Source organism: Stenella coeruleoalba (assembly GCF_951394435.1).
Source record: "Stenella coeruleoalba genome assembly, chromosome: 12".
Lineage (NCBI taxonomy): Eukaryota > Metazoa > Chordata > Mammalia > Artiodactyla > Delphinidae > Stenella > Stenella coeruleoalba.
The window spans coordinates 78,462,842-78,475,104 of NC_137158.1; the positions used below are offsets into that span (position 1 = coordinate 78,462,842).

At 46.2% G+C, this 12,263-nt stretch overlaps 1 long non-coding RNA gene across 1 annotated transcript; it reads left to right on the forward strand.

Moving 5' to 3' along the window:
- The first annotated feature begins 6,540 nt into the window (after positions 1-6,540).
- On the forward strand, positions 6,541-11,424 carry LOC307195159. Its single transcript, XR_013830734.1, has 4 exons — positions 6,541-6,950; positions 7,757-7,948; positions 8,345-8,469; positions 11,043-11,424. It is a non-coding gene; the product is annotated as an uncharacterized lncRNA (long non-coding RNA).
- The last annotated feature ends 839 nt before the right edge of the window (positions 11,425-12,263 follow it).

Consider the following 12,263-nt stretch of genomic DNA (forward strand, 5'->3'; position numbering starts at 1 on the left):
TACAAAGGAAAGTAAGTTTATGAGACAAGAAAGATCTGGGTGTCTGGAGGAGAAGTGATGATCCTCGACCTTGAGCAAGACCCTGAATAAAAATGTGCTGTCGGGGGCTTCCCTGGTGGCCCAGTGGGTGAGAGTCTGCCTGCCGATGCAGGGGACACGGGTTCGTGCCCTGGTCCGGGAAGATCCCACGTGCCGCGGAGCGGCTGGGCCCGTGAGCCGTGGCCGCTGAGCCTGCGCGTCCGGAGCCTGTGCTCCGCAACGGGAGAGGCCACAGCAGTGAGAGGCCCGCGTACCGCAAAAAAAAAAAAAAAAAAAAAAAAAAAAGTGCTGTCTTTGTATACTCCAAACTGAAAAACAAAAACAAAAAAACACTGCGAGGGCAAGTCTGTTTTTCACGGAAGAATAATTCCTTTGTTGATTGACTCTAGGAGGAATTAAAGAACATTCATACCTAATTAAAACAAGTAAAGTCTGGAGGTGAGCTCAAGAAGGTGGGTTGATTTATGAATCCCACTTCAAGACTTTCAACTTGAAGGTGATCAACCTGAGCAGGACTTGCCTGAAGGCAAGTATTACCCGGTCTAATTATTAGACCTAAAAAGCAATGTTCATCTTTTTTAAAATTATTATTTATTTATTTATTTTTGGCTGCGTTGGGTCTTTGTTGCTGTGCACGGCTTCCTCTAGTTGCGGTGAGCAGGGGCTACTCTTAGTTGCGGTGAGTGGACTCTAGGCACACAAACTTCAGTGGTTGTGGCACACGGGCTCAGTGGTTGTGGCTCACGGGCTCTAGAGCGCAGGCTCAGTTGTTGTGATGCACGGGCTTAGTTGCTCCGCGGCATGTGGGATCTTCCTGGACTAGGGCTCAAACCCGTGTCTCCTGCATTGGCAGGTGGATTCTTAACCACTGCGCTACGAGGGAAGCCCCACAATTTCAGTCTTAATGATGCTTATATCCTGTTTTACACAAAGACGAGATGTACTAGGAGCGATAGCTCTAAATTTCAATCTTAAGAGTCTATGTGAGAAATGTTTGTTTAAACAATATTTTTATTACAGTTTCATAAATACAGAAAATGCACTGGACATAAGTTACAGTTTTGTGGGTTTACTCAAATAAACACACCTGTGGAACCACAGTCCAGTTCAAGAAATAGAACATTCCCAGAACTCCTCCCTTCTCTCTGCCCTTCACAGTCACCAAGGTAACCACTCTCCTGACTCCTACACGGTAAATTAGTTTCACCTATTTTTGAACTTTATATAATTGGAACCACCTAGTACCTATTAATTTATGTCTGCCTTCTTTCTCTCAACATCACGTTTGTAAGATTCATACATGAGTTGATTAATTTACTATGCTGTACAGTATTCCATAATATAAATATACCACACTTGATTTATCCATTCTACTGTTGAGGGACATTTGAATTGTTTCTCATTTGGTCTATTTCATACAAGTAATGATGCTACATTCTTACACCCACACTGTGCACACTCTAAGTGCATTTCTGTTAGGTGTATAGACTGGGGGAAAATTGCTGGGTCATTGCAGCTATTGTTTTTGTGGTTATTGTCAAAAAGTTTTTCCAAAGTGTTTGTATGAATTTATGCTCCCACCGGCAATTTATGAGACTCACGCATGTCCTTGCTGACACTTGATATTATCGGGGCTTTTTTGTTGTTTTTTTTTTGCGGTACGCGGGCCTCTCACTGCTGTGACCACTCCCGTTGCGGAGCACAGGCTCCGGACGCGCAGGCTCAGAGGCCATGGCTCACGGGCCCAGCCGCTCCGCGGCAGGTGGGATCTCCCCGGACTGGGGCACAAACCCGTGTCCCCTGCATCGGCAGGCAGACTCTCAACCACTGCGCCACCAGGGAAGCCCGATATTACCGTCTTTTTAATTTTAGCCATTTGGAGGGTACGTAATGGGGTCTCTTTGTGGCCTTATGCGTGAGGTGGAGCATCTTTTCGAGTGCTTATTAGCTATTTAAATATCTTCTATTGTGTAGTAAACGTCCAATCTTTTGCGTATTTTTTAATTGCAATGAATTTTTAATATAAATTTATTTTTTCATTTATTTATTTTTGGCTGTGTTGGGTCTTCGTTGCTGCCCGTGGGCTTTCTCTGGTTGCAGCGAGCAGGGGCTACTTTTCGTTGTGGGGCGCGGGCTTCTCATTTCGGTGGCATCTCTTGTTGCGTAGCACGGGCTCTAGAGCGCAGGCTCAGTAGTTGTGGCTTGTGGGCTCTAGAGCGTAGGCTCAGTAGTTGTGGCGCACGGGCTTAGTTGCTCCGCGGCATGTGGGATCTTCCCAGACCAGGAATCGAACCCCTGTTCCTTACATTGGCAGGCAGATTTTTAACTACTGCGCCACCAGGGAAGTCCGACTTTTACTTTTTTTTTTAATTAATTGAATCATCAACGTTTATATATATTCTGGATAGCAGACCTTTATGGGATCCTTATCACAACAGATACCTTCTCTCTGGCTGTCCTGGCAACTAAGTGAGTGGAAAATGCCTCAAGGGGAAAAGGAATCCAGACATTGTGCTCCTCCCTCCAAAATTCCCTTTTCTCAGGGATTTTGGTCTAAGTCTTCAGTGTTTGGGCAGCTCTTTGATGACTCCCAAGCACGTGAGTGTGTGCTCATCTGGATTTCCTGCTAGCTGTTTGCATCAGAAGGGTTAGTCTAATATAAGCTGTTCCTTTATCTCCAGAAGCAAAACGTCAAGAATGAGACTGTTGGTTTAAAAAAAAAAAAAAAAAAAAAAAAAAAGGTGTTGGGGGGACCTCCCTGGCGGTCCAGTGGTTAAGACTCCATGCTTCCACTGCAGGGGGCATGGGTTCAATCCCTGGTCAGGGAAGTAAGATCCCACACGCTGCAGGGTGTGGCCAAGAAATTAAAAAAAAAAAAAAAGAGACTGTTGGTTTGGGGCATTTCCAAGGAAAACTGTAGACTAGAGAAGCATGTCTGATATCTTAAGGGCCATCTGCACACACAGAGCAGAGAAACACCTTTCCTGGGCTGGGGCTGAGCTGGTGTGGAGCTGGGATAAAGGCAGGATGAGAAATGCTGTGTGGGGTTCTGCCCTCTGACCCTTGGGCCTTGTCCCTGGGGATGGGCAAAAAATAAACCAGAGAAAAGCTTGGGGATCCCCAAGCGTGTCCCTCCGGTTTAGCCCACAGAAACTTTGGGAAGCCCCCATCTAGTGGAGCAGTGAACTGAAAAAGAGAAATAAAAAGCTAGACTGATAGCCAGAGGACAGCTCTCAAGTCCTGTGTGCCCAAGGGCCCCAAGTGCGGTGGAAGGGGACTTCCAAAACCTGTCTATTCCTCAAAGCAGAGCACAGAGCTGGGCTGAAAATAGCCCGGCAGACGGGGGGAGGCCTCCCAGTTGAGAGAAGGAGGACACAGTCTGTGGAGTCCTATTGATGGAAGTCCATGGTGGGACGGGTGATGGCAGTGTTTGCTACGAAGACCAAGGCCGATGCCCAGGTCCAGGCAAGACAGACTCGGAGAGGACTGGGGCAAGTCTGCCAAGCGCATCCCTCACCCAGGCCGGCTTGGCCCTGCTTCTCGAGAGCACTGGCCTGACCCACACCCAGCCTCCTCCTGGAACTTACTTACGTCTAGAGAGAAGAAGAAAAGAGATCAGGAACTGAGGAAAACTAAATATCAGAAAGAGATTAGATTTTTAAGCCAGAAGGGACTGAAATTCTTTGGGGGTGAGATTTCTTTTTCCACAACTGTTCTGGATTGAATCATGTCTCCTCAAAAGATATGTTGAAGGCCTGGTACCTGTAAATGTGACCTTATTGGAAAGATGGTCTTTGCAGAGGTAATCAGGCTGAGATGAAGTCATCAGGGTAGGCCCTAATCCAATATGACTGGTGTCCCTTTTTTTTTTTTTTTTTTTGCGGTATGCGGGCCTTTCACTGCTGTGGCCTCTCCCGTTGCGGAGCACAGGCTCCAGATGCGCAGGCTCAGCGGCCATGGCTCGCAGGCCCAGCCACTCTGCGGTACGTGGGATCTTCCCGGACCGGGGCATGAACCCGCGTCCCCTGCCTTGGCAGGCGGACTCTTAACCACTGCACCACCAGGGAAGCCCTGGTGTCCCTTTAAGAAGAGGAGAAGAGGGCTTTCCTGGTGGCACAGTGGTTAAGAATCCGCCTGCCAATGCAGAGGACACGGGTTTGAGCCCCGGTCCAGGAAGAGCCCACATGCCGCGAAGCAACTAAGCCCGTGCGCCACAACTACTGAGCCTGTGCTCTAGAGCCCGTGAGCCACAACTTCTGAACCCGCGTGCCACAACTACTGAAGTCCACACACCTAGAGCCTGTGCTCTGCAATAAGAGAAGCCACCACAACGAGAAGCCCGTGCACTGCAACAAAGAGTAGTCCCCGCTCGTTGCAACTAGAGAAAGCCCGTGCGCAGCAACAAAGACCCAACGCATAAAGAAATAAATTTAAAAAAAAAGAAAAAAAAAAGAAGAGGAGAAGAGGGAATTCCCTGGTGGTGCAGTTGTTAGCACTCTGTGCTCTCATAGCCAAGGGTCCAGGTTCAATCCCTGATCCGGGAACTAAGGTCCCACAAGCTGTGTTGTGCGGCCAAAAAAAAAAAAAAAGAAAAGAAAACCGAAAAACAAACAAAAAAACCAAATCATTAAAAACAAGAAGAAAAAGAAGAGAGAGACGCAATGGGAGATTCCACGTTGACGACAGAGGCAGAGATGGGAGTGATGTTCCTACAAGCCCAGGAAGTCCGAGGATTACAGGCGACCACCAGAAGCTGCGAGAGAGGCATGGAACAGATTCTCCCCTCGAGCCTTCGCAGAGACCATGGTCCTGCAGATGCTCTGATTTCAGACTTCTGGCCTCCAGGACTACGAGACAATAAGTTTCTGTTGTTTAAAGCCACCCAGTTTGTGGACATTTTTTAGGGCAGCCTTAGCAAACGAGTACAACTACAAACTGGAAATGGGGGCTGATGAACTTAAGTTGAGACCAATGATGGAAAAGGAAAGACAATTAGATTTCTGTACCTGTCCCCACATTTTATGTTAACTCAGGCATTGAGCTCGTATTATATTCCTTACAAGGGTAACCTTTCATGTCACCTTTGCATCTGGGTGACCCTGATGTGCTTCTCTCCATGTAGCAGTTCCCCGGGTTTATCTGCTCTCCTGGTTCTTGTGTCATGAAGCTAGCCTGAACTGGCTCAAGTCAGAATTCGCACCAACTGAGGAAACAGATACAGTTTACAACCAAGTATACTTTGCAGTAAAACAAACCAACAAAAGCAACAACCACAACAAACAGGTCAAGGTCTCACCAGGAAGGGAATTAGTGACAGGTACAGTGTTTTCTCATACAAACGTGTACCATCAGGGTCAATCTGTTGGGGTGACTGAAGGGCTCTGGGGAGGCCTCCTCGGTCAGATTGCTTGTACAGGTGTCTGAGATCCATCGTGTGGCATCACTCCTTTGCTTCTTGAAGGCGTCATCCGTTTCACAATTAAAGCACAAATATCTCCCAAGAAAGTTCAGCTCACAGCTTAAGCTCTTAGCAACAGCTGGCAGATTTTTGTTGTGTGATTTCTGTCCTGGGCCTAGGGGAGAGGTGAGGAAGGAACAGGGAAGGCCGTGGCCAGCTTCCCAGTGTGGCTGAGTGCAAGGTCATCATAATCATCAACAGGCAATATTTGATGAGCGTCCATGTTGCTATGATGACAATTAACTTAGAAAGCATGAACTATATCTTCAAAATAGAAAGGAGTTCATTAGTAAAACAAAGAGTCCTGTTTTCCCCCATATGATTGGTGGTGAGGCCCATCTACTCTGGGTCAGCTGACCACTAGCTCTGTGACCATGGCAGGCTGCTTCTCCTTTTTAAACCCCAAGTTATGGCTCATCTGTGAAATGGGCTAATAGTGTTACCTACCTCATTAGGTGGTTACAAGATGCAAGTGAAGTCAATTATCTAAAGCCCTGATGCTATTGCTTGGCGCAGAGCAAGTGCTCAAGAAACGTTAGTATATCATCAATCTGTGACTTTTCTCCCGTCAGGTTAGTGCGTGGTTGGGTTTCTTCATGCAGTGCTGGTTTCATGCTAAAATCATCTGTGTTGTTCCACAGCGTGGCCAGGGCTGTATTAATATGAATTCAGACATCGGTGCGTCAAAGAGCAGTCAAGACCCCCAGCGCTGGGCAGCGCCCACACTGTGCCACTTATTGTGTACTTTTCCTGTTTGAAAATATACTGAAGTAAAAGAAAGCGTCAGGGTAAGAGAAATCCCGCAGCTGTTTTTAGCTTGTAAAACACTTAGATAGAGCTTACTGTGTGCTTTACAAATACAGACTCGTTTGATCCCCCTACGATTCCGTCAGGTAAAACCTATTATTATCCTCATTTTACACAGGAGGTGACAGCGACGCGGAGGGGTAAGTCATTTCCTGGGGTCGCCAGGCTAGTGTAAGAAGGGGACGCTTCTCCTCCCATTATGTCTCTATCCACTTTCCTTGAAAATGTCTGCCAGTCAGAGCTTGGTGGACATTTTCAGTGTGACCACATCTGGGATGATGGAGGGCGATCTGGCCAAAAAAGGAAGTGGATTGAATTTTTAGGGAAGGGGAGCCTCTGTGGACCATGTACCATCTTCTGGCAGGCAGAGGGTGAGGGCAAGAGTTGGCATCCCTGAAGAGTTCTGACAGCCTTCTTTATCTCCAACCGCAGGGGAAGAAGCCGAGCAGCCTGAGACAGTGAGGCGGTTATCAGTCCCCAGCTCCCGGATGACGGAGGAGAGGAGAAAGGAGATTTTCAGAACCCAGTTATGTTAGACATATTAACAGAGGAATCTAACGTGACAGAAGGAAAAAAAAAGAGGAGATTCTTGCCCCCGAGGGCAAAGCATTTAGTTGCCACATCACTGAACTGGGCTTTGCAAAAGGTGTGTACGCAGCGAGAGTTGAACACAGCTCCGCTGAGGAAACAGATATCCCCCTGTGGAGCGAGGGTCCGTAGTGCCTGGGATGTTCCAAGTCCCTGGCCACTTACCAGGACACCTCCGACCGGCCCTCCCCAACCAAGGTCCACTGTCCCATTGGGGAGGGGGCAAGGGTGAGGGAACAAGAGGTCTCATGCTTGGGAAGCATAGAGCTGGTTCCACCCAGACGGCTGCTAGATGATGCTCAGACAGATGCCATTTCTGCCGGGTCCTGAAGCGTGAGAGCATTACTGGGAGTTGGCTGCAACTCTTCGGGCAGCACTGCTGGGTGTGGTGGTGGACAGGAAGAGAGGATTGGAAACTGTCTAGGAGGTAACAAGGTGAAGACTGGAGACCAGATGGTTGTGGGAGTGAAGGTCAGGAGAGGTCAAAGGCGGCTCCCAGCAGCTTGGGAAATTAGGGATGCTACTGACTGAGGCAGGAGGCGGGATAGAGGAGGCGTTCATCTGGGGAGGCATCACAGTGGCGAGGTGGGTGGATAAAGGCCACACCTCCAGGGCCGGGAGTCAGGGTAGCGTGGCATCATCCTCTGGATATTTTTTTTGGGGGGGGGGGGCGGGAGGGGTGTTGCCCCACTAGTAAGTTTTTTTTTAATGGAATCGTGTTGGATTGGAAATGAAATAGGGACAAAATGTAACTTTCTTCGGGGCTAGCAGGCAGGGAAGGGGCCGAGGGTGGTGGGCCGTGAGGCTGTGAAGCACTTGGGTGACTCTTAGACTTATTGCTTGTTCCTGGGCTCGTTTTCACAGGAGCTGGTAGACGGATGCGCTAACAGCAGGTCTCCACCACTGCCTGTCAATCACCCCCCGTTCAGCTTGCCCCTGGGGTGATACTGGGGAGACACAGAAGTACCTCTAGCACTTCCTCGGGATGGCTTGTTTCTCATGACCTCATCACAGTGAAAAGAAGATGGATTTCTCAACCACGTCCTCCTGCAGTAGGTAAACCTGGAGTGCCTTCGGGTTTCTGCGCAAGCAGGTAGCAACGGGAGCACTGCTGGTTAATGAGAGTCATCAGGGGAGGGTCCCTTTCTCAGTTGAATTTCAGGTCCAGGTAGGACTCTGCACAAATTGATAATATCCTCTTGCTGTAGGAAATTGTATCAATACTTGAACAGAGAAATTGTCAAAAGCTTGTGACAAATTGGGTCCCTTTATTTCAAAGGATCCAAAATTGCTTTATAAATTCTCTTACGGCCCTGCGGGCTAAGAGCATATGATGAAAAAGGCAATCTGTGAGGCTAGAGGTAAAAAGCAAAGCAGCTCCCTGCACCCAGCTTCTGCTTGTCTCCTATTCTCGGGGCTGCTTGTTTAAAACTGGCTGTCTGTTTTTATTAGTGAATTCCACAAGGGAAAGTATGCTTGCTGAGACTCTCATTACAATGACATGGAATAGAAGAAAGAAGAAAATATGCAAACAGAGTTCCCCATCCCTCGTTGGGAGAAGGGGATGGAAGGTGGAGGTGAGGAAGAATGCAGATTATTCCAGAGGCATAAAGAGTAGACAACAATTATGTTTCTTTTCTTTCTTTCTTTTCCTTTAAAAAATGGTAAAATAGAAATATTTTCAAAACTCTTGACACAATAGCAGGGAAAAGTTGTGGGTAGAAAGATCTCATTAATCCTGTAACTTTGGGGAACCACTACAGATGTTGATGGTAGTTTTAAAATCTAGAAGAGAACATTTCAAAGTGATTTAAAAAATTTTTTTATGGAAACTTGCTCTTTACAGTGTAAAGATACAAACCTAACCTCTTATAGAAAGGTTATATATAGTCCTATTGAAAACTGTATCAATTTAAAAGCCTGGAGTGTGGATTTTAAAGCCTGTGGCTTATTTAAAGCTTAATGAGAAAGTGAGGGTGAAAAAGCAAACAGTAGCCACGAGGTCAAGGTATTATTACTCTAACTTAAGACAATAAAGATTTATTAATTTACATATCTGTTAATTCACTAAGTATTTATATAATGTGCAAGATACTGAGTTTAAAAAGCAGGGTTTTTTTTCTGCATGACACGATTTCCCCATTCTATCACCCAAGTTTGTAAATTTCTTTTTAAAAATGCAATAGAATGAAGCTGTTAAAAGAATCAAGTAAGTCTATAGGTACTGACATGCAAATATGTTTATTTCATATATATGTAAGTTTGTGATGTATAGTATGTATTTGATGAATATTTACTATAATTGTTATAGGTCATCCTAAGACTTTCTTTTCCTTTCTTTTGAGATGTATCGGACCAAGGAGATATCTGAGCTCAAGGTCAGGTTTCAGCTCATTTAATCCCCCAGCTTTGAAACTGAATCCCACAAATTACATATCATCACCAAATTATAACCTTTAGAGGATGTACATAACAGTTAATGTGATTTATTCCCACTACACACTGGTATGCCTAAATGCATTTCATAGCTCTACTTACGAGGAGAAAGCTGCTAGTTCTAATATCCTGGCGGAAGTCCATTCTCTGAGTCATTTAAGTTCAAAACTCACTTCCCTTGAAAGGATCTTGTCCATACATCAGATGGCTCCACGCCAACCACCCTGAGCTTCAGATGTGGTTTAAATTATCTTTGCCCACGAGCAGAAGTTGATCTGTTTTTCCTCCTTTCCGACCCACTTAGAACTGTCACATGCAAATCCCAAACCCCAATACTTTCAATAATAATAAGCAGCAGCAGTGATAGAACAGAGAGTGAGGAAGACTGTGACGTTGAGGGGGGAGGGGAAATGGCCCAACAGAGTGAACAGGGCTGGGAGGAAGTACAAGGAATTCAGGAAGAGTCCAACCAGAGAACCTGCAACAAAGTCCAAGAACAAGTTTAATGGCACAAGGGAATTGAAACAGTGGAACTCAGGGCCATAAAGGGAAACTTGAGAGAAAAGACTTGTTCCTATTGTGTACGTTTTGCATTTCATGGAAAGTTTATGGGTTCAGTAAACACATTTCCTAGGCTGAGGGCTTCAGTGAAACGTAAGGCTGGCTGTGTAACCAGCTGGCTAGCAAGAACTGACTGGACATCTTTAAAGTATTATAAGCATTATAATTGGTACTTTATTTTGATTCAGAAAATATTAACTTTTACATGTTCAGATATGTTTATCAGACTTAGTTTATTTATAAATTATGAAAAATGAAACAAACTTAAAATCACATGAGTTTTAGCAACTTCGAACAATCAATGTCACGGGCATTTTTTTTCAAGGATATGCCTTTTGAGAGTGAAGCCCAAGGTTAAAAGTCTTTCACTGGGTGTTGGAGGGTGTCTGCATATGGGTTACGCAGGAGCCAGACCAGTGCATTGGTAACTTGGGCTGATGCACTCAAAGTTCACTCACAAATATGCGTAGCATACTTCCCAGGGAGCACTGAGGACCTCTGTTTCCTCTTGGGAGATGTGGGGAGATGCTTTCCAGCTCAGGGATGGAGTAGAGACAGGATCAGCCCTGGCCAAGAGAGAGTCTCTGTGGGATTAAATGAGATTTTTTAGACCTGGAATCTTGAGCAATCTTCTAAACAAACATAGACCTTTTATCATGGGGTAGTAATCCTATCAGGCGACCTTTTTTTTTTTTTTTTTTCCGGTACGCGCGGGCCTCTCACTGTTTTGGCCTCTCCCGTTGTGGAGCACAGGCTCTGGACACGCAGGCTCAGCGGCCATGGCTCACGGGCCCAGCCGCTCTGCGGCATGTGGGATCTTCCCAGACCGGGGCACGAACCCGTGTCCCCTGCATCGGCAGGTGGACTTTCAACACTGCGCCACCAGGGAAGCCCAGGTGACCTTTTGTTTTTCATTTTTCTTTCAAGAATATATCAGTTAGCTTCTAGTAACTTGTCAGCAGAAAGGAAAAATGGGTCAAAGGAATCCAAGAGAAAGACCCATCACCCCTGCGAGCAGGTGTACCGCCTACCTCCCGCTATACATCATACCCACGTGCAAATGGTTGGCAGGCAGTGCAGGGTGCATCCGGACTGTCGGGTTAAACGCAGCTTTTTGGAATTGTAATCAGGCCCACTGCCTTCTTTCTTTCAGGAGTTTGAAAAGTGCCGTGAAGTAGATCGAGCAAGCTCCTGAAACAGCCGCTAAAAGAACCGTTTGTTTTCCGCCAATGATCTTCAGAAAGGAGAGATGCAGCCTCCCTTGAAAAGGCTATCCTCTGACTTCTCCAAAGTTAGCCTGACCCACTGGCAGAGATGCCTGCCTACACTGGGGAGACGCTGGGCTGGAGTCAGTGTGGTCTTTGTCTGTTTACTGGATCCTGGGGCACTGGGAGGGAGGCTGCATGGAGCCTGTTAGTTCGGGGCCTGAAGTAATAGGAAAGCACTTAGTGGAAGTAACCAGCGCTGGGATCCTCCTTCTTGCCCCCAAACAAGCTGTAAAAGTGAATTTGAGCTCCGTGGAGACAGGTATTAAATGCAGTCATTTTTTTTTAACATCTTTATTGGAGTATAATTGCTTTACAATGGTGTGTTAGTTTCTGCTTTATAACAAAGTGAATCAGTTATACATATACCTATGTTCCCATATCTCTTCCCTCTTGCGTCTCCCTCCCACCCTCCCTATCCCACCCCTCCAGGCGGTCACAAAGCACCGAGCTGATCTCCCTGTGCTATGCGGCTGCTTCCCACTAGCTATCTATTTTACATTCGGTAGTGTATATATGTCCATGCCACTCTCTCACTTTGTCACAGCTCACCCTTCCCCCTCCCCGTATCCTCAAGTCCATTCTCTAGTGGGTCTGTGTCTTTATTCCCGTCTTACCCCTAGGTTCTTCATGACATTTTTTTTCTTAGATTCCATATATATGTGTTAGCATACGGTATTCGTCTTTCTTTTTCTGACTTACTTCACTCTGTATGACAGACTGTAGGTCCATCCACCTTACTACAAATAACTCAATTTCGTTTCCTTTTAAATACAGTCATTCTTGACTGGTATTCCACTGTGTGTGTGTGTGTGTGTGTGTGTGTGTGTGTGTGTGTGTGTGTGTGTGTGTGTGTGTGTGTGTGTGTGTGTGTGTTCTAATGTCATTTCTGGCGGGGCCCGGGCTGAGGCAGAGAGTTTACTTGGCAAGAAGATTCTCTTTCCTTAGGTTTTGGGAAAGAGAAAAGGGAACAAAACCCCCCACAACTTCCAAAACAAACAAAAAACTTCCAAAAACTAGAAAGGTGTTTTAAGAAAACTCTTTCTGACATAGTACAGAGGAAGGATGGCTTGTTTTTTGAAGTGTCCTACTACCAGAAAGTCCAACGA